Source organism: Triturus cristatus, chromosome 12 (assembly GCF_964204655.1).
Source record: "Triturus cristatus chromosome 12, aTriCri1.1, whole genome shotgun sequence".
Classification (NCBI taxonomy): domain Eukaryota; kingdom Metazoa; phylum Chordata; class Amphibia; order Caudata; family Salamandridae; genus Triturus; species Triturus cristatus.
Window position 1 is genome coordinate 713033774 of NC_140595.1, and position 22500 is coordinate 713056273.

Sequence of the window (22500 nt, forward strand, 5' to 3'; positions counted from 1 at the left end):
CATTGTTTTGTTACTTTGGAAAGTTAACATACGACACCAGACATCCCTCTTATAAAATGTTTCTCATTACATTACTTATCTAATCAAGGAGGTTCTCGATATAGAGGAGAGGAGTTCTTGATGTAAGAGGGTCATGTGAGGCCTCGAGGGGAGAACGTGCCATATTTAGCATACTGGTATTTGAAGGGTGATGTGTCATATTAGTGCACATAGAGACTTAATAGGGGGGGGAAGGTATGGTATTCATGGTTGTGAACAAGTCTCCGATGTCAAGGCTAAGTGTTATGGGGTCGAGAGCGCGTTGCTTGTATACGTGACTCCTCGTATGGAGACCTTTGAGATGCACCAGTAAGGTAATGGGCGCTAGACTGCCACATGTTGTGTAGTGTTATTTCATGAAGTAGGAAGCACGTAAAACTATGGGTCTCCGGTGTCAAAAAACCGTGTTTAAGGTTGAGAATGTGTTACTTGTATAAGCGACTACTAGTGTGGAAACCTATGAAATAAACCAAAAAGGTAGTGAAAATTTGCCTGGCAAGTATTATGTGTTGTTATTACGCGAAATAGGTAGCGCGCAAAGCTAAGGGGAGCAAAGCATAGTAACACGGCACAGATAACACATTCGTTCGTACCTGTTTTCCCGTTATTGTGGGCAACAGCGGGTGTAAATGGGGCGGTCGTTCACGCTCTTAAAAGAAGAGAAAAGTAGAGGGAGAAAGGTGGAGGTACATCAAACAGTTGCCAATATAATACGTTACGGTTATGAGTGTAGGCTCTCGTCCTTCTCACCTCTTCGGCGTGGGACATTCGTCCAGTGCTGACTCTGCCCTCTTTGGCCCGGTACTACTGCGGGTGCCTGTGTAGTGAGGTTTTAAGGAAGCAGAGAGGGCATAGACACAAAAAACAGACTCGTAGTGGATAATATTAAGTCCGGAGGGAACGGGGGATTAGTCGTCCCAAAATTGTAGTAACGCATTTTTGTATGCACAATCTCGTAAGTATAAAGGTTAATGTTGTATTAAACGGCAGAGAAAGTTATATTAATTGCAACAGAAATCCAAGTTTATATACTCAAAGGGGTAGGAGAAAGGAAGAATTAATCGTATCTATTGCGTTACATTACTGACAAGATGAAGGTTTGCAACAATGGTGTCGTCAGCCAAGTAGTCTCATAATGCCTAGTCATGAAAGGGACATTTTGTATTGGCTACATAAGTCAAAAATCAAAATTCATGGTAAGCATAGTATAGATGGTAAACAGAAGATACCCCACAACAGAGAACAGAGCCTACATGCAGTTCTCATAGGTAAAATGCAGTTAGGTTACCTGAGTCCACATAAGTTATTGATTCTACAGATTAGTATATTACCATACAGACCTCATGTATGACTTGCATCCGTATCAAATGAACAGCTTGTCAATAAAGTTACATTTGTGTAGTTGTCACAATAGTGTCTCATTACTTCTTGATGCTCAGCCATGGTATATTGTCATTCAGTCCTTGTACATCTGTTTGAAGGTGGTAGACCCATCTTTGTTCTTTTTCGAACAACACTTTCTCAGCATTGTTGTTCTTAATGGCTAGAGTTTCTAAAATGACCCATCGTAGGTCGTTGACAGTGTGCCCTCTCTCCAGATAGTGATTGTTCATCTTGGTTGTGCTTTTTTTGCACTTGATGTTACTACGGTGCTCGCAAAGTCTTTGTTTGACTTTGCGGCACGTCATTCCGATGTAGCGTAAACCGCATGGACAAGTAATATAGCATGAGTGGTATTACAGTTGGTGTGAGACCTGATTGTCCATTTCAGATTGGGTAACAGCTGTAGAGTTTTGGTTGCCGTTGTTAAATGGCAAACGGAACACGACCCACATGGGAAATGTCCCGTAATAGGTGTGTTATTCCAGAGTCCCTGTTGGGCCATAACGGCTGGTTTTACTGGTGGTCTTGTGTGTACTAGTAAGTCCTTAATATTCCTGGTCCATTTGTTTGAGAACCTAGGTTTTGGCCATTTAAGGGATCCAGAAGTAAGGATTCTCCAGTTCTTGTTAATGATTTTTTTGACATTATTTGTCACTGTGCTGTAAGTACTCACGCAGGTGACTAGGTCTGTTGTTGGTTCCTTAATTGTGGTGCCTGGGAGGGTATCTCTTTGTTGGTTCCTTGCCCTCTTTTGACATCTTTTGATGATGTTGGTGGGATAGTCCCTGATTCGGAGTTTATCGCTGAGTTCCTTCGCTTGACTTTTGTAGTCTTGAATGTTGCTACAGTTTCGTCTTAACCTAAGGAACTGTCCATAAGGAAGGTTCTCTCTCATCGGGCGTGGATGAAAACTTTTGTATGACAGAAGGCTGTTTTTAGCAGTTGGTTTAAAGTAAGTTCTTGTCTGTATTCTGTCATCTTCAATAAAGATTGTAACATCGAAAAAATCCAGTTTATTGGAGCTTGCTGTGTATGTAAACTTTAGCCACTCATCCCTGGTGTTGAGCCATTGATGGAATTCAGCCAAATTTGCACTGTTACCTTCCCATATTAGGAGAACGGCGTCTATGTAGCGTTTCCAGAAGACGATGTGGTTCAGGAAAGGGTTGGAAGCATCATAGATGTGGTTGGCCTCAAAGTCGCTAACGTAGAGCCCCGCTACGCTCGGCGCAAAGGTACTCCCCATGGAAGTACCATGGCACTGTTTGTACATGGTCTTGTTGTACTCGAAATGATTCTCTGTAAGCGCTAGCCTACAACATTGGAGAACGAAATGTCTCGGTATTCTGTGCTCCCATTGCTGGTTAAACAGTAACGTCTCTAAGGTTTCCAAAGTTTTTTGTTGTGGAAGGCTGGTATACAAGCTTTCGACATCGAGTCCAACTAGTAACATGCTTTCCTCTGAGTATTGTAGATCTTGAAGAAGATTCAGAAGGTCTTTAGTGTCCTTCAGATAGGTGGGGGTATGTTGTACTAGTGGTCTCAAGTAGTGGTCAGCAAATTGTGATAAGGGTTCTAGGAGAGAACCTATCCCGGACACGATGGGGCGTCCAGGTGGCGGTCGTCGTTCTTTATGAATCTTGGGAAGGGAATAGAAGTATGGCATCCTGGGTGTTTTTGTTACCAGAAACTCTGCCTCAGTCTTCGAGATCCAGTTATTGGTTTCAGCTTCGTCAACCATTATTGCAATGGTATTTTGTAAGCGTAAGGTGGGATCTATAGGAATGACTTCGTAAAATTTCTTGTCAGAGAGTAGTTCAATGCATTGTAGGTGATACCCTTCCTTGCTAAGTAGCACAATGCCTCCGCCTTTGTCAGCTGGTTTAATTACTAGCTCATCATTTTGTCGTAGTGTATCCAGTGCCCTCAGTTCAGAATTGGAAATGTTCATGAAGGGTTTTTTTGTCTGATCTTTCAGGTCTTCTACTTCCTTCATTATTGCCTGTTCAAAGGCTAGAATTTCCACTGGAACCTGGTGATTCAAAGGACAGAAGTTTGATTTGCGACGAAGTGTCGTATCGCCGTCTCTGGTTATTTCATCCTGGTTGTTAAAGAAAGCTTTCAGTTTGATTTTTCTGCAGAATTCAGCCATTTCACATTGGAGTCCAAAGATATCCAAAGGTGGTGTGGGGACATAGCTGAGACCCTTATTGAGAACGTTTTCTTGTTCTCTTGTGAGTGTCATGTTGGTTAAGTTGAAGATGAGGTTGTTGTGCTGGTCCCTGGTTTCGCGCTCGTCATGCTCCTTGTGTGAACTTGGCGTTGGTGGTCTGACCAGGTGACTCCCTTGCGTCTCGACTAGGGGTGGGCGGAATTTGCGGAATTAACCTTCGCAAATTATCGCGAGAATGTTTAAAATTATCGCAAACAAGCAGAAATATCGCGAAGATGCGGAAGTTTTTTTCCGGCATGTTCGCGAGATTTTCTGCATGGTTGCGGGTCGCCAACTTACCCATGTGGTTGCTTGCGGGCGCGGCCATCTTGTTTTGAGTTGTTCTCGCGGTGCATGATCGCGAGAAGAAAGACGTGATCGCGCGACGCATGACGTCACTGCGGGCGCGAACTGTCGCGAGACAGCGCAAATGGCTAAAAACAATACAACATCTCATGGAGAACGCGACCGGATCAAGAAAACTTGTCGGCGAACGCAGGGATTCAGGTAAGGCGATCGCGCGCGCGCGAGAATGTATCATTTTACAGCGCGAGCAAGAAACAAATTATCGCCAAGCTGCGGAAACCGGAATTTTTGACATTTTCGCGCTCTCCGCGGAACGCAAAAATGTCAAATTATCGCAATTTCCGCGAACGGAACGAAATTTTTGCCCAGGCCTAGTCTCGACCTGTTGGTGGTCTGGCCTCTCCCTAAAAAAGGGGGTCTATGTGTGTAATTATGTCCCATATCTGACATGGCTGGTGTTCCCATGGATGGAGGGCCGGCGTAAAAAGGATTTGCCCAGCCTGGGAGATTGGGGTTGAATGGTGGGTAAGGTATTGGATGTGGTTGTGCGCCAAGATAGGGATTAAACCAGGTATTAGGTCTTCTTCTAATTTGGCGTCTATACTGGCCTCTGTTTCTTCTTGGTGTGTAAGATTCCTCACCGCTCCAGTCAGAGCCATTAATTGAGGAGCCCATACTGGAGTTACTTGAGTTGTCGAAAAATGTCATCTGGGACCTTATAATCTTCTGCGCTGAAGTACCGGGGATTTTAGGACCCCAGCGGTGCCAGGGATAGCACCCTATGACTTCGGGTTATCCTGTTGCTGTAGTATTATAAAAGACGCTCTCATGGTAATGTAACAAAGAAACTGGCAGAAGAAGCTGAAATATGAAAAAGACATCTTTATTAAACATTAAATGAGTGAGACTACGTCGCACAGAAGCCTTAGCAACTGAATGAGGCAGGCTCCAGAACAGAAACCAGTCTCCTTTTTTATACAGAATCTGGGCAACACCGCCCTTCTCTTGCAGTTGGTCATTCACATATTTTACTTCAAAGAACAAGCAGAGTCATGATTGCAATCTCACATTTCAGTTCAGCCAGCCCGCAATTATTTACCCAGCAAGGCTCAGATCCCACATCAGATATCAACTGACCCCAATAAACATGAGCATCTCCTGTTTTGGGAAACAAGCCATAAAGCAGGAACAGTCAGGTGTGAAAGAGATTAGCCGGAGGCTGGTGTAGGATGAAAAGACTTTATGGTGTGTCAAGCCCTGATGCTAATCACAGGTGCCCAGGGGACGGGGAGCTCGTGAGACCGGACTGACCTGGTGCAGCGGAGCCAAGCTGCCCAGGTCACAGAGAGGTCAAAGGAAAGTACATGTGTTCTGGAGGCCTGTATTTGTTCTTAGAGTGTAGTCTATGTGAGGGCAACTATAAGATGGCCACCGCTCCAAGATGGAACCCACGGAGTCAATGTATAATAACGTATACATAGTGCATTTGGCAATGGGACGTTATGCAAAGCGCTTGTACATACCGCATTGACCAATCGCGGTTTGCTAATACATGAATAAACAGGGGTAGGGCCCTGTCTCCTACGTGGTCCCAAATATCAAAGTACGACAGACCGTCCTTTTGCCCTTACATAGGCAATCACTATACTCATACTGATCTTAGTCCAGGTCTATATTCACCAGATCATCAAGATGTTGCTGATGGAGCAAAATCCTAGTACTTGGACTCTCTCTCTGGACAGGTCTCCTTGAACACGAAGAAGCACAAAGGCCACATATGGCAGGACAAAATAAGGAATACCTCTATCTAGGTGGCATAAGATCACACCCCCAACAATTAGTGATGTTCACTACTAACTATTGTCGATGCAGAAGCTGTATAGAAGAATTGCTTACGAATTCTGATCTTTTAACCTGCTCGTGTTCAGGAAAAGGGTGAAAAGAATGCAAAGAAGCAGTATTAGGAAAGGACATAGGTTGGGAAGCGGGTGCAGAAGTCAATTGGGTAGAGAAAAACAATCCCATCCATAAATGACAACGTCATGTTTAAAAAGACACTGGAAAACTCGTTATTAAAAACATATAGACAGCGGGAGAAAGTAGTGACCACTATTACAAATGAAATAATAATTTTTATGTTCAGGTGAAACAGTGGTGACCCTCATCAATGCTCTGAGGTGAAAAGGGGGTACTCTTTCCACAGAAAAGGGACTTTATTCTGCTTATACTGAACAGAATAGTACTTTAAGACAATGCCAGCAAAACAATCAGTTTCTAACACCTAGTCTATACCATCACACGGAAACCTTTTGTGAAACCAACTAGGCCCGGAGTCCGTTCAAAAAGCCTCTCTGGCAGGCTTCTATTGTCCATCAAATCTTCTTCTGTTGTTTTCTTTTGCATGGGCCTCTTCATTCAAGCCTTTCATGAGAGAAGTACTATTTAGTTGGAGTGCCCTCCTGGCAAACACCCACAGCTCACACGAAAGTCTCAATGTCCCAAGGCAGTGCGCCAGTATCTTTCCTTTGCGGCAGGCACTACAGGTAGTGTGCTCTCCATTGATCAAGGGCACAGGTCATCTCGTGCAGATTCGGGACCATTCTCAGACTCCAACACTCGTCACTCAGTGTCAGAGGACGCTCAGGCTGCTCTTCCATGGGCACTGGAATTAGTGCCTTTTGTCAATCTTGGATCCGCCGGTGCACTGCACTTCCATTGGAGCAAAGGGAAAAGAGGGGGGTGTGTGGCCAAAAACTCAGGCCAAGGGGCTCAAGGGACTGCACACTGTCAGAGGTTACCAGCACATGACAGGCGCTCTTGTGCACTGAAATTCTGGTTCTGTAGCAAAAACAACTCCTCCTTCTTTTCTGATGTTGAACGCCTTCTGATGAAGCAAGTGCGATGCTTTAAACAGTTCAGTGTATAACAAGGGGACTGTAAACAGACGGCCTGTGATCTTCAAAAGAGCGGCCACACGCCATGGGACGATTTTGGTCTAGAATACATTGTCAAAAAGCAATACAAATATAAAGGTAGTAGGCAAAACAGTGTCTCTAAGCCTTTCAATTGGGTTTCCGTGTGAGAGCCTCCATCATCTAAGGGTAGATAACTACACGAGAATTCTGTCTACATGGATGTCTTCACATATGGTGGCATTGTCTAATAGGGCAAACACATTTTTTTTTCAATGATTACATATAAGTGTTTCTAAATTCCTTATCCAGGACATCTCAATAGAGAAATCACGTGGTACAGATTATTATAGGCATGTAGAAACCTTTCACATCAGGTGCACTAGGCAATACACAGGCTAATAGTCAGATATGAAAACAAAAGACAAGAACTAGAGGGTCCTGATATTTGCATGATTAGAAACTTCTGATCCCACCGAAAATTAAAGCAGCAGGAACAAAAAGGGTAAAAACCACATTAAAAATAGACATTGAAAATTTGTCATGTTCAAAAAGTAAACGTAAGATATCTCCTTTTGAGATGGAAAACTTGTCTTACTATAATATTGAGTCAGTTAGCCAGTCTATCGCTATCCTGACAGTCAGGCTGGAAAACATTGAAGCAGGCCTAAGGAAAATTCTTGGAAACCAGTCTGGTCATGCAAAAGGGAATTGTACATAATATGGGGGTTCCTGGTGCATCATTGCAGTCTGGAAGTATGTACCTGAACAATACACCTACAATAATAAATGGGTTGACTGGTGAAAGGAATACGGAAAAGGGAATTGGAACTAGGACACAACTAAAATCCCCAATCACTAAGCATAATGCGACATTGGGCAGGGAAGAAACAAAAGCAATAAAAAAATAAAAATCTATAGGAAGGACAAGAATTTACTTGGGTGATAGTCAGGGATGTGACACTACACCAAGAGTAGGGGGGGTACACAAAAGGCCAAAGTTACATACATTTTAACTCTACTGCTGGCGACTACACCATATACGGTAATCTTAGGTAATGTTCCAGTTCCTTCTTCAGGGAAAAATGAAAACCTAGTTTTCTTTTAAGGAACAAAAGCCATAGGCTACTTAGGAAGCAAAACATCATTAACTAATGTAATATAGAGATTAGGCCACCTTGAGTCACAGATCTATAATTTCATCCTTAGGTCCAATCAAGGATACATAAATGTAGGGCTGCCTGTTCCTTTAAGGGAAGGGCAGTAACGTGACTAACTACAGGTGATACACTTCGATCCTGTAGATCTCTTTTAGTTTTCTGTAATACCATTATAGCCAATTTAGACATGCACTGGTGAAGTGTTGTCTCTCATGCTCACAGCATGAAATATCATTAGCTGTGGAATTTAGTAACCAGAACAAGTTCAACCAACTGTTGCGTAGTGATGGGCATCGTCATGACCATCCCCTTACAAAACAGGTAAACTTGTAATAGTATCAAAAAGCAGCAACAAAAACAACGAAAACATGCAAAAAATAATAAAAACGCACAAAACGTCAAGCCATCAGATATACCTGCTGTATATCAAGCACAAAAAAGCATAGACAAAACAATAGCATATGTAATAAGCGGTGACACACAAACACCATGTCATGTACTTTATGCACTGTAAAACTGCAGCCCAAAACCCAATATTTGGGCCTGTTTAATTTGTCAGGTTTAAAATTCTTACCCTCCTTTTTGACAGTAGATCACCAGGCAATGGAAATCTGCTGTCAAATATAACTCTACTGTTTCTCTTCTAACATACAGGACCAGCAAGAACAATTCATGATAGCAATTCGTTCACATTTAGGCATGTAGCCTTAAAAAAATTTTAGAATCTTTTTGTCTGTCTAAGACTTAATGCAACACTTCGTTTTCTGTTAAAGAAGAGCAACTATAGCAGGCATCATTCTATTTTCTTTTTTAGAGCACCAATGTATCAGCAAAGCATTTAACATGATGTTTGGACTTTCAAAGAAAACCCCTTTGCTATATTTTCCCTTTGGAATTAAGTTCTTTAGTTTTAGTGATGCTATGGAGAAACCAGAAACCCCACCTTTAGAGGCCCGTGTAGCACGGGCATTCTGCATTCCACAGAGGCAAGGCCCTAATTTAAAAGGTCATAAATGTCAACTCCATTGTTTACGGGAAAGATAGCATCTCAGCAGCGTGACCGAGCCAGCCTCTGCAGCTCTCCCAACCCCCAGCTTCTGACACTCTGAATTCGTCAAAGCCAGAAGGCCTGCCTAATTCCTCCTAACTTGCAATAATTCGCTCTATGTTGAAAAATAATTTCTCCTTTTTAGGCGCTAAAAAATTATCCCTATTCCCAGATTGTTAAACTACATGTACTGTGAATAATTCACAAAATTTAATAACACACATACCAGTTTTCAGAATAAATGCTTGTTGCAATCCTATGCAATGGTACACATTTCATCAACCTTAAATGAATGAACGTCTCAGTAGGCCCAGCTAAAGTTAGACTGAACTCCAGCAAGTGAGACCGCTTTCTGCCCCAGTCCACTGGCACTGTGAATTGTATTCGCAATGAGTTTTGATATTTTCTTCATCATTTAGTCACTTGCCTTTATTCAAGCTCTGTTTGTCGCTTTCATATTAGCATATGAAACTCAGTGCCTCCCGCCAGGTAATTACAATATTTTCACCCCTACTGCTAGAACCTGCAATCTCATCTTTCCCCTCCTACTTACTCAAACCGATACTACATTCCTTTTTATTCCCTTCGTCAATACAACCTTCCTCACGCTACTCTTCATGTCTTTATTACTCCCCTTCATCATCTCTCTTCCCTCCACGGCATTCTATTTTCCCAATTGTTCTTCTCCTTCCTACGTATTACCTAGTTCCTATAACCGTAATTCTACATTTCTCCACCCCTCTATCATTACTGACTTCATCACGTACCTGCTCACAAACATCCTCTTTTTCCCTCATCAAAAAAGAATTCTCCATTTCTCTTTCTCTATGTGGGTGCTAACTCCATTAAGGCCGTTTTTTATTAACATCAAATAGTTGCGGGTTGTGACACCATATTTTATTTAATTTCTCCAAGTTTTAAAAAGGTCCTGTTTTTCATAGCGTGTTCAGTAGTATTGTGACAGACACAGCTAAAGTTAGAACCTTCAACCCTGATATTAAAACAAGCCTTTGTACTGGCACATTGACTCATTGAATCATAAGAAGGCACAACCTGTAAATATATATCAAAACCTAAACGTATGCATTTACTGAAGCCTGAGACACTTTAAACAGTACTCTGAATGAAAGAAAATGCAATTGAAACAGTCTTTTTACCCAAATTCGACTTTGATATTTTAAGCATTAAAAAATGAATATCCTACAATTTTCTTGCATAATATGCATTACCAGAATGTCTATTACATAACCCATGAGTCAGGCATTGGAAATAATAACTTATACTTTATAAAAAATGAGCTTGTTTGCGCCTGCGCCAAGGGAAAATTGTACGCGCGAATGCTTGTCATTTTAGTGATGCAACACAATTTAAATCAAATTTTAATGCTAGGAGGTCATAGTATGAGTATTACGCTTTATAAATATCAAAAAACGATTTTGAAAAGCACTTTTTTAAATAATTTTTTCCATGATTAATAATTTTCTTTTAAAAAATCCCAATTATTCGTTTTTGTGATAATTCCATGTATAAACAACAAGCTGCATCCCTTGCCTATTATTTTGGACACATTTAACTCACAAGCCTAAGCGCATAAGCCCAATTTGAAACGCGTCACATTTTTGCGCCACTTTCATTTAAAAGGACGGTTCTGCCAAATTCCACCCGTGTTAAACTGGGAAGGTGCTGGCTGAATGAACATTTCTATCAAATATACTGCAGCTGAAAAGTTTGCCTGTGAACATCTAATACAATGCATCTAAGGAAAATGCTGTAAATTTATTTACTTTTGCAAAAATAGATAATTTCATTTTTGGGGCCTGATTTATATCTATCGAATGTGTTTCTAATTTTATCCTTTAAGCATTTAACGGCAGTTTTGTATATGTGCACAATTGCTCATTCTATAAATTAAAGAGCAACACATAGCTATTGTAGCACATCACATTGTTCATTTCTGGATTTTTGTTTTAAGTTTCTACTTGATATTAATTAACCAGCAATCTACTTAACAGACTGGAAACATCAGAAGACCCACAAACACATATTGAGCTCATTTCAGACATAAACAGAAAGGGGTTAAACAGACAATACAGCGCGCTTTAGCCATTTTTCATAAATAGCGCCGTCGCAATTTACTTACGGAAGTTGCACTAATGAAAAAAACCACAGACATTTAAACACACAGTTGACTTACAAATCAATACGCATGACAGAAAGAAAGAACAGCTCACAGACTATACTTGAAACAAACCATTTGCAAATACTAGTTGTAGGTCATATTTACAAGCAACACTTTTCAATAGTGTTCCAAAAGGCTGCATAAACAGCCCCACAGACAGATGCATGTCCAAGAAGTAGTGAATGCGCTCAATTCACTAGCTTTGCCTAGCAGAACACCACACAAAATCGTTCTGCATATCTGCATTCATGAAACTGCGCAGAATGAAGGATCCTTGTTTTGTATTATGTCATATTTTAATTTCCTGGGGATACAAAATCACCAAGGAAGAAATATGTTTTTAAATTTAACCTATTTAGATATTTCCTACACTATGGTACCTTTCAAAACAAAAAGCAACACATTTTTCCATGTGAGCTTACAAACAGGCATGCCAAAAATACTGCTGAAAACGCAAGTATTATAATCAAAACCAAATGGAGAAATATCTCCTCATTACCTGCCTATTCGCATATCCAAACCTATACAAACCAAAAGCTACATTTCCAAATTTGCTAAGATCAGGCATCTTATAGCTCACTAATCTAGCTTCAAACTTCAAGGGGTTATCTCTACCAATACACTCGCAAATATGCGAGACCCTCGGTTTTGGTAATTGCAATGACCAAATCAGAAACCAAGAAACCAACCCCTCGGCTTTGGTAATTGCGATAACCAAATCAAAGACCCAAAGAACCAAAGGAGTGGGAGCCACCCATTTATACTTAACTCTTACTTTTATTAATCAAAAGGTTATCCAAATTCTAACTGTCAAGTTCTTCATAACAAAACGTCTTTTATAATACTCACGCCAAAAAGGTTTCTAATCGGGAGTGACATCTTTTGGAGAGTCAAAGTCAGAAAGATCAGAGATATACTGGGCTGCAGAGACAAAGAATCCCCCAGAACCTCGGTACCTGCTTAGTGGATTTCTGTACTGTTCTCCCCAGTAGATTTCTGTCCTCTGACAAGATCGCTCCTCCAGATAGTCACTTGTATTGATGCCACGCTGTCGGGCGCCAACTGAAGTACCGAGGATTTTAGGACCCCAGCGGTGCCAGGGATAGCACCCTATGACTTCGGGTTATCCTGTTGCTGTAGTATTATAAAAGACGCTCTCATGGTAATGTAACAAAGAAACTGGCAGAAGAAGCTGAAATATGAAAAAGACATCTTTATTAAACATTAAATGAGTGAGACTACGTCGCACAGAAGCCTTAGCAACTGAATGAGGCAGGCTCCAGAACAGAAACCAGTCTCCTTTTTTATACAGAATCTGGGCAACACCGCCCTTCTCTTGCAGTTGGTCATTCACATATTTTACTTCAAAGAATAAGCAGAGTCATGATTGCAATCTCACATTTCAGTTCAGCCAGCCCGCAATTATTTACCCAGCAAGGCTCAGATCCCACATCAGATATCAACTGACCCCAATAAACATGAGCATCTCCTGTTTTGGGAAACAAGCCATAAAGCAGGAACAGTCAGGTGTGAAAGAGATTAGCCGGAGGCTGGTGTAGGATGAAAAGACTTTATGGTGTGTCAAGCCCTGATGCTAATCACAGGTGCCCAGGGGACGGGGAGCTCGTGAGACCGGACTGACCTGGTGCAGCGGAGCCAAGCTGCCCGGGTCACAGAGAGGTCAAAGGAAAGTACATGTGTTCTGGAGGCCTGTATTTGTTCTTAGAGTGTAGTCTATGTGAGGGCAACTATAAGATGGCCACCGCTCCAAGATGGAACCCACGGAGTCAATGTATAATAACGTATACATAGTGCATTTGGCAATGGGACGTTATGCAAAGCGCTTGTACATACCGCATTGACCAATCGCGGTTTGCTAATACATGAATAAACAGGGGTAGGGCCCTGTCTCCTACGTGGTCCAAAATATCAAAGTGCGACAGCGCTATAAGGGTGCATTCGTTCCATTGAGAATTTTTCAGATCCTTCCCCAGTTTCTGTATTTTGTTCTGTGTGATGTAGTCTTTTGTTTCGTTGATTTCTTTATTAATTTCTTCCAACCTTTTCTTTACTGTAAGGTGTACCATGCTCTTAAGTTTCGTTTCCATCACTTGGATTTTAATCGTGAGTTCATCTGTAAGTCTTGTTGCTGTTTTAATTATGAGGACTAGGTAATCTCTAGTGCACTTCCAGGAGATGGAGGACCAGTCCTTGCGAAAGACCAGGTCTTGTAGGAAGATTCGTGGAGCATTATTTACCCAGAGTCCTTTTGGTGCCGCATTGGCACGCAAATACTCGGTCATAATGACGCCATGAATGGCTGTACGTACTTATTCTTTTTTGGTTTCTGACAGTTCATCCCAATCTGTGGTTTGAGCTAGGGTTTGTGTCAGATCTTTATCTTGCAGCAGTGAGGGAAGGGACAGAATTGCGTTTATTTCTTCCGTGGAGTAACTCAAGCCTAGGTTTTTGGCCATGATTGTTTCCAACTGGAAAGGTATAATTTTAAAAAAAATTAAAAAAAGATTTTTTTGCTCCCACAGCTGTGCGCTGCTCAAATACTACAATAATCAAACTAGAGGGAGAAAGAAGAACCTCTGATCCACTCAGCTTCCTTTTCTCAAGTATCTCAAAAATCAATGGGGGAGTGGATCACTAGTACCAAAAGAACCAGGGTGTGCAATGGCAGTACGAAGTACTGTTAAGAAACCCTCAATCACGTTTTCCAGAGATCGATTTAAGCGGTATATTTTCGTTCTCCGCTTCGTTGTTAATAAAGTGACAGCATCATCATCGGGTTAATGCAATGCTTCCTCCACCTGGAGGTCGTCCCACTGGTTGTTTTAGTAGTGATCATAGAAAAAAAGTGAGTTCTGGTGAAGTGACATGTGGTGAAAAAATAATTAAAAATCCCGTAGAGCCAGTAAAATATCTTTAATTGCACTGGATGCAGGAAGTTATAATAGATCTTCGGTGTGCACTTAAAGACTAGTTATGGTCCTATGCACTATAAATAGGTGTCCATAAAAAAGGTCGACATGTTTCAGCCCTTTAAATGCCCCGAAGGGTCAAGCGAGCTTTCCTCAGGACCTAAACAGTGAAGAAAACCCTGGTAGACCCCCTGAATACTAGGGTTTTCTTTAGGGGTGGGCGGAATTTGCGTAATCGCGTTACGCAAATCTCCGCGAAACGGTAAAAAATTTCCGCGAACATGCAGAAATTCCGCGAACACGCGGAATTGCTTGTTCGCGATGCTTTTTTCCTGTTCACAGTTGCTGTTTGCGTGCTCGGGGAGAAATATCTTGCGAACACGCATTTGGAGAATGCGAACAAGAAAAAATTTTGCGAAGTCGCGGAAAGCAGAATTTTGGGCAATTTCGCGTTCTCCGCGGAACGCGAAATTACCGAAATTACGCAAATTCCGCGAGCGGAACAGAATTTACCGCCCAGGCCTAGTTTTCTTCACTGTTTAGGTCCTGAAGAAAGCCCACTTGACCCTTTGGGGCATTTAAAGGGCTGAAACATGTCGACCTTTTGCACAGGACCATAACTAGTCTTTGAGTGCACACCGAAGATCTATTATAACTTCCTGCATACAGTGCAATTAAAGATATTTTACTGGCTCTACGGGATTTTTAATTATTTTTTCACCACATGTCACTTCACCAGAACTCACTTTTTTTCTATGATCACTACTAAAACAACCAGTGGGACGACCTCCAGGTGGAGGAAGCATTGCATTAACCCGATGATGATGCTGTCACGTTATTAACAACGAAGCGGAGAACGAAAATATACCGCTTAAATCGATCTCTGGAAAACGTGATTGAGGGTTTCTTAACAGTACTTCGTACTGCCATTGCACACCCTGGTTCTTTTGGGACTAGTGATCCACTCCCCCATTGATTTTTGAGATACTTGAGAAAAGGAAGCAGAGTGGATCAGAGGTTCTTCTTTCTCCCTCTAGTTTGATTATTGTATTATTTGAGCAGCGCACAGATGTGGGAGCAAAAACATGTTTTAAATTCTTTTTAAAAATAATACCTTTCCCGTTGGAAACAATCATGGCCGAAAACCTAGGCTTGAGTTACTCCACAGAAGAAATAAACGCAATTCTGTCCCTTCCCTCACTGCTGCAAGATAAAGATCTGACACAAACCCTAGCTCAAACCACCGATTGGGATGAACTGTCAGAAACCAAAAAAGAACAAGTATGCACAGCCATTCATGGCGTCATTATGACCGAGTATTTGCGTGCCAATGCGGCACCAAAAGGACTCTGGGTAAATAATGCTCCACAAATCTTCCTACAAGACCTGGTCTTTCGCAAGGATTGGTCCTCCATCTCCTGGAAGTGCACTAGAGATTACCTAGTTCTCATAATTAAAACAGCAACACGACTTACAGATGAACTCACGATTAAAATCCAAGTGATGGGAAACGAAACTTAAGAGCATGGTACACCTTACAGTATACAAGAAAAGGTTGGAAGAAATTAATAAAGAAATCAACGAAACAAAAGACTACATCACACAGAACAAAATACAGAAACTGGGGAAGGATCTGAAAAGATTCTCAATGGAACGAATGCACCCTTATAGCGCAGAAGATTATAAGGTCCCAGATGACATTTTCGACAACTCAAGTAACTCCAGTATGGGCTCCTCAATTAATGGCTCTGACTGGAGCGGTGAGGAATCTTACACACCAAGAAGAAACAGAGGCCAGTATAGATGCCAAAATAGAAGAAGACCTAATACCTGGTTTAATCCCTATTTTGGCGCACAACCACATCCAATACCTTACCCACCATTCAACCCCAATCTCCCAGGCTGGGCAAATCCTTTTTACGCTGGCCCTCCATCCATGGGAACACCAGCCATGTCAGATATGGGACATAATTACACACATAGACCCCCTTTTTTAGGGAGAGGCCAGACCACCAACAGGTCGAGACGCAAGGGAGTCACCTGGTCAGACCACCAACGCCAAGTTCATACAAGGAGCATGACGAGCGCGAAACCAGGGACCAGCACAACAACCTCATCTTCAACTTAACCAACATGACACTCACAAGAGAACAAGAAAAAGTTCTCAATAAGGGTCTCAGCTATGTCCCCACACCACCTTTGGATATCTTTGGACTCCAATGTGAAATGGCTGAATTCTGCAGAAAAATCAAACTGAACGCTTTCTTTAACAACCAGGATGAAATAACCAGAGACGGCGATACAACACTTCGTCGCAAATCAAACTTCTGTCCTTTGAATCACCAGGTTCCAGTGGAAATTCTAGCCATTGAACAGGCGATAATGAAGGAAGTAGAAGACCTGAAAGATCAGACGAAAAAACCCTTCATGAACATTTCCAATTCTGAACAGAGGGCACTGGATACACTACGACAAAATGATGAACTAGTAATTAAACCAGCTGACAAAGGCGGAGGCATTGTGCTACTTAGAAAGGAAGGGTATCACCTACAATGCATTGAACTACTCTCTGACAAGAAATTTTACGAAGTCATTCCTATAGATCCCACTCTACGCTTACAAAATACCATTGCAATAATGGTTGACGAAGCTGAAACCAGTAACTGGATCTTGAAGACTGAGGCAGAGTTTCTGGTAACAAAAACACCCAGGATGCCATACTTCTATTCCCTTCCCAAGATTCATAAAGAACGACGACCGCCACCTGGACGCCCCATCGTGTCCGGGGTAGGTTCTCTCCTAGAACCCTTATCACAATTTGCTGACCACTACTTGAGACCACTAGTACAACAGACCCCCACCTATCTGAAGGACACTAAAGACCTTCTGAATCTTCTTCAAGATCTACAATACTCAGAGGAAAGCATGTTACTAGTTGGACTCAATGTCGAAAGCTTGTATACCAGCCTTCCACAACAAAAAACTTTGGAAACCTTAGAGACGTTACTGTTTAACCAGCAATGGGAGCACAGAACACCGAGACATTTCGTTCTCCAATGTTGTAGGCTAGCGCTTACAGAGAATCATTTCGAGTACAAAAAGACCATGTACAAACAGTGCCATGGTACTTCCATGGGGAGTACCTTTGCGCCGAGCGTAGCGGGGCTCTACGTTAGAGACTTTGAGGCCAACCACATCTATGATGGTTCCAACCCTTTCCTGAACCACATCGTCTTCTGGAAACGCTACATAGACGACGTTCTCCTAATATGGGAAGGTAACAGTGCAAATATGGCTCAATTCCATCAATGGCTCAACACCAGGGATGAGTGGCTAAAGTTTACATACACAGCAAGCCCCAATAAACTGGATTTTTTCGATGTTACAATCTTTATTGAAGATGACAGAATACAGACAAGAACTTACTTTAAACCAACTGCTAAAAACAGCCTTCTGTCATACAAAAGTTTTCATCCACGCCCGATGAGAGAGAACCTTCCTCATGGACAGTTCCTTAGGTTAAGACGAAACTGTAGCAACATTCAAGACTACAAAAGTCAAGCGAAGGAACTCAGCGATAAACTCCGAATCAGGGACTATCCCACCAACATCATCAAAAGATGTCAAAAGAGGGCAAGGAACCAACAAAGAGATACCCTCCTAGGCACCACAATTAAGGAACCAACAACAGACCTAGTCACCTGCGTGAGTACTTACAGCACAGTGACAAATAATGTCAAAAAAATCATTAACAAGAACTGGAGAATCCTTACTTCTGGATCCCTTAAATGGCCAAAACCTAGGTTCTCAAACAAAAGGACCAGGAATCTTAAGGACTTACTAGTACACACAAGACCACCAGTAAAACCAGCCGTTATGGCCCAACAGGGACTCTGGAATAACACACCTATTACGGGACATTTCCCATGTGGGTCGTGTTCCGTTTGCCATTTAACAACGGCAACCAAAACTCTACAGCTGTTACCCAATCTGAAATGGACAATCAGGTCTCACACCAACTGTAATACCACTCATGCTGTCTACATGATTACTTGTCCATGCGGTTTACGCTACATCGGAATGACGTGCCGCAAAGACAAACAAAGACTTTGCGAGGACCGTAGTAACATCAAGTGCAAAAGAAGCACAACCAAGATGAGCAATCACTATCTGGAGAGAGGGCACACTGTCAACAACCTACGATGGGTCATTTTAGAAACTCTAGCCATTAAGAACAACAATGCTGAGAAAGTGTTGTTCGAAAAAAAACAAAGATGGGTCTACCGCCTTCAGACACATGTACAAGGACTGAATGACAATATACCATGGCTGAGCATCAAGAAGTAATGAGACACCATTGTGACAACTACACAAATGTAACTTTATTGACACGCTGTTCATTTGATACGGATGCAAGTCATACACGAGGTCTGTATGGTAATATACTAATCTGTAGAATCAATAACTTATGTGGACTCAGGTAAACTAACTGCATTTTACCTATGAAAACTGCATGCAGGCTCTTTTCTCTGTTGTGGGGTATATTCTGTTTACCATCAATACTATGTTTACCAAGAATTTTGATTTTTGTCTTATGTAGCCAATACGAAATGTCCCTTTCATGACTAGGCATTATGAGACTACTTGGCTGACGACACCATTGTTGCAACCCTTCATCTTGTCAGTAATGTAACGCAATAGATACGATTAATTCTTCCTTTCTCCTACCCCTTTGAGTATATAAACTTGGATTTCTGTTGCAATGAATATAACTTTCTCTGCCATTTAATACAACATTAACCTTTATACTTACGAGATTGTGCATACAAAAATGTGTTACTACAATTTTGGGACGACTAATCCCCCGTTCCCTCCGGACTTAATATTATCCACTACGAGTCCGGTTTTTGTGTCTATGCCCTCTCTGCTTCCTTAAAACCTCACTACACAGGCACCCGCAGTAGTACCGGGCCAAAGAGGGCAGAGTCAGCACTGGACGAATGTCCCACGCCGAAGAGGTGAGAAGGACGAGAGCCTACACTCATAACCGTAACGTATTATATTGGCAACTGTTTGATATACCTCCACCTTTCTCCCTCTACTTTTCTCTTCTTTTAAGAGCGTGAACGACCGCCCCATTTACACCCGCTGTTGCCCACAATAACGGGAAAACAGGTACGAACGAATGTGTTATCTGTGCTGTGTTACTATGCTTTGCTCCCCTTAGCTTTGCGAGCTACCTATTCCGCGTAATAACAACACATAATACTTGGCAGGCAAATTTTCACTACCTTTTTGGTTTATTTCATAGGTTTCCACACTAGTAGTCGCTTATACAAGTAACACATTCTCAACCTTAAACACGTTTTTTTGACACCGGAGACCCATAGTTTTACGTGCTTCCTACTTCATGAAATAACACTACACAACATGTGGCAGTCTAGCGCCCATTACCTTACTGGTGCATCTCAAAGGTCTCCATACGAGGAGTCACGTATACAAGCAACGCGCTCTCGACCCCATAACACTTAGCCTTGACATCGGAGACTTGTTCACAACCATGAATACCATACCTTCCCCCCCCTATTAAGTCTCTAAGTGCACTAATATGACACATCACCCTTCAAATACCAGTATGCTAAATATGGCACGTTCTCCCCTCGAGGCCTCACATGACCCTCTTACATCAAGAACTCCTCTCCTCTATATCGAGAACCTCCTTGATTAGATAAGTAATGTAATGAGAAACATTTTATAAGAGGGATGTCTGGTGTCGTATGTTAACTTTCCTAAGTAACAAAACAATGAGGTTGCTGACAAATATAAAAAACAATGTTCACCACTTAGAAACGCCATCGATATAAGTGGGTTTACCAATCTTAATCGTATGACAAAATGGATTGTGTGTCTTCTTATTCTTGCTGGAAGGAGGGACGAATTTTGCCATGAATAGTGGGTATATTTGTAGTCACTCACCTTCAAAGAATTGCCATTTTTTAGTTGTTATAACATTTTCTAATTGTTATGATGTTTGACACTAACAAGCAATGTTTGTATTCTATTGAATACATTTCTACAGTTTTAACATGGTCTGTTATTTGTTATTCCCTCTATCCTCCTCCCTACCCTACACCGTTTCGAACGACGACTATAGGTTCAAATTGAACAGATATATTTGGGACTAACAACTTCCCTTCTCTCACTGGAAGACCCCCTGAATACTAGGGTTTTCTTCACTGTTTAGGTCCTGAAGAAAGCCCACTTGACCCTCCGGGGCATTTAAAGGGCTGAAACATGTCGACCTTTTTTATGAACACCTATTTATAGTGCACAGGACCATAACTAGTCTTTGAGTGCACACCGAAGATCTATTATAACTTCCTGCATCCAGTGCAATTAAAGATATTTTACTGGCTCTACGGGATTTTTAATTATTTTTTCACCACATGTCACCAGAACTCACTTTTTTTCTATGATCACTACTAAAACAACCAGTGGGACGACCTCCAGGTGGAGGAAGCATTGCATTAACCCGATAATGATGCTGTCACGTTATTAACAACAAAGCGGAGAAGGAAAATATACCGCTTAAATCGATCTCTGGAAAACATGATTGATGGTTTCTTAACAGTACTTCGTACTGCCATTGCACACCCTGGTTCTTTTGGGACTAGTGATCCACTCCCCCATTGATTTTTGAGGTAATTTCGATAACGAACAAGACTTCTCCATGCTAACTAGTTCTGCGACCCCCCGCGGTCGGCGTCCAAATTCTTAGAGGGACAAGTGGCGTTCAGCCACACAAAATTGAGCAATAACAGGTCTGTGATGCCCTTAGATGTCGGAGGCTGCACGTGCACTACACTGAACGGATCAGCGTGTGTCTACCCTTCGCCGACAGGATTCAACACGGCGGGAAGGTCGGTGGCCCGGGAGTTCCAGATCCCCTCCGTGGGACCGGTGCCTGGGCCCTACCCGGCCCCCGCAGGGTGCATTTCCTCCGTGGCAGTGCACCGTGACCGGCTCAAGTTCGGCTGGGAAGACTTTGGGGTGGCAGGTGGCCCTCCGCTCCGGCAGAGGGTGTTACAGCCCCCTTGGCAGCAGCTTCACTGTGTCCGCAGGGCTGAGGGAGATTCGACCGCCCTCGGAGCCCCCAGTTTTATCTGGTAAAGCGAATGAGTAGAGGTCTTGGGGCCAAAAAGATCTCAACCTATTCTCAAACTTTAAATGGGTAAGAAGCCCAGCTCACTGGCGTGGAGCCAGGCATGGATGCGAGTGCCTAGTGGGCCACTTTTGGTAAGCAGAACTGGCGCTGCGGGATGAACCGAACGCTGGGTTAAGGCGCCCGATGCTGACGCTCACCAGACCCCAGAAAAGGTGTTGGTTGATATAGACACTGTTAGAGTATGCCAAGGCACTCACCTAAAAACCAGGAACATCTGCAGGGACGATGATAGTTCTCCAACCCTTCCGGAACACCTCTCAGTGCTGCTGATTAAACAGAAGCCCTGGCAGGTGCCCCGAGGGGGTAGGGGATTGGACAGAACAAGAAAAACAAAAAAAAGACTCTGCACAGCTCCTTCAACTGGACCAGCCACGGTTTGTTCGGAACTTGCAAGGCGTGCCTATAAAACAATAATAAGGAGGAAATATAACCACTGCTCTTGCTACCCTATCATTAAGCATCAATAAGCAGTTCAATTATATAACATCATATACCTCTATATTGGAACTTGGCACTTCGTGCGTGCATGCATTTCTTTTGGTTCTTTCTCATGAATGCTAAATGAAGAACAAAGATCAGGTTAGAACGCTGTCCCCATATTAGTACTTAAATGTGTGGATTCATCTAGCTTCCAGCTCACCTTTCAATAATCCAGGAACAACGTCTTAGTGCTAGTACTCAATGCCAATGGACAATCTTGCAATGTGAATCGGTCTCCGAGCGTCAATGAATCAACTTGGTCATAATACACTGTCTCAGAGCATCAAGAAACAGTCCTGGACATAAGATGCAGTCCTAGAGCTTCAATAAACACATTAAAATGAAGACAAGCTCAAAGCGCCAATAAGAAAGTGAGACACAGTCTCAAAATGCCAATAAACAACTGAAAGACAGTCTCTGTTCCTTTGCATAACAGGATTTTGCAATGGTAATAATGCTCAAAGTAAAAACACAAAGCAAGGTAACACCTTGAATGCTTGCATCAAATGACATATAACATCAATAAACATTGGGAATGCCTTTGCACCAATAATCAGAACAAATTATGTGAATTAGCATTTGGCGCGCTTTCAATAAGTGACACTCATTTATAATAGCGCTTGCAC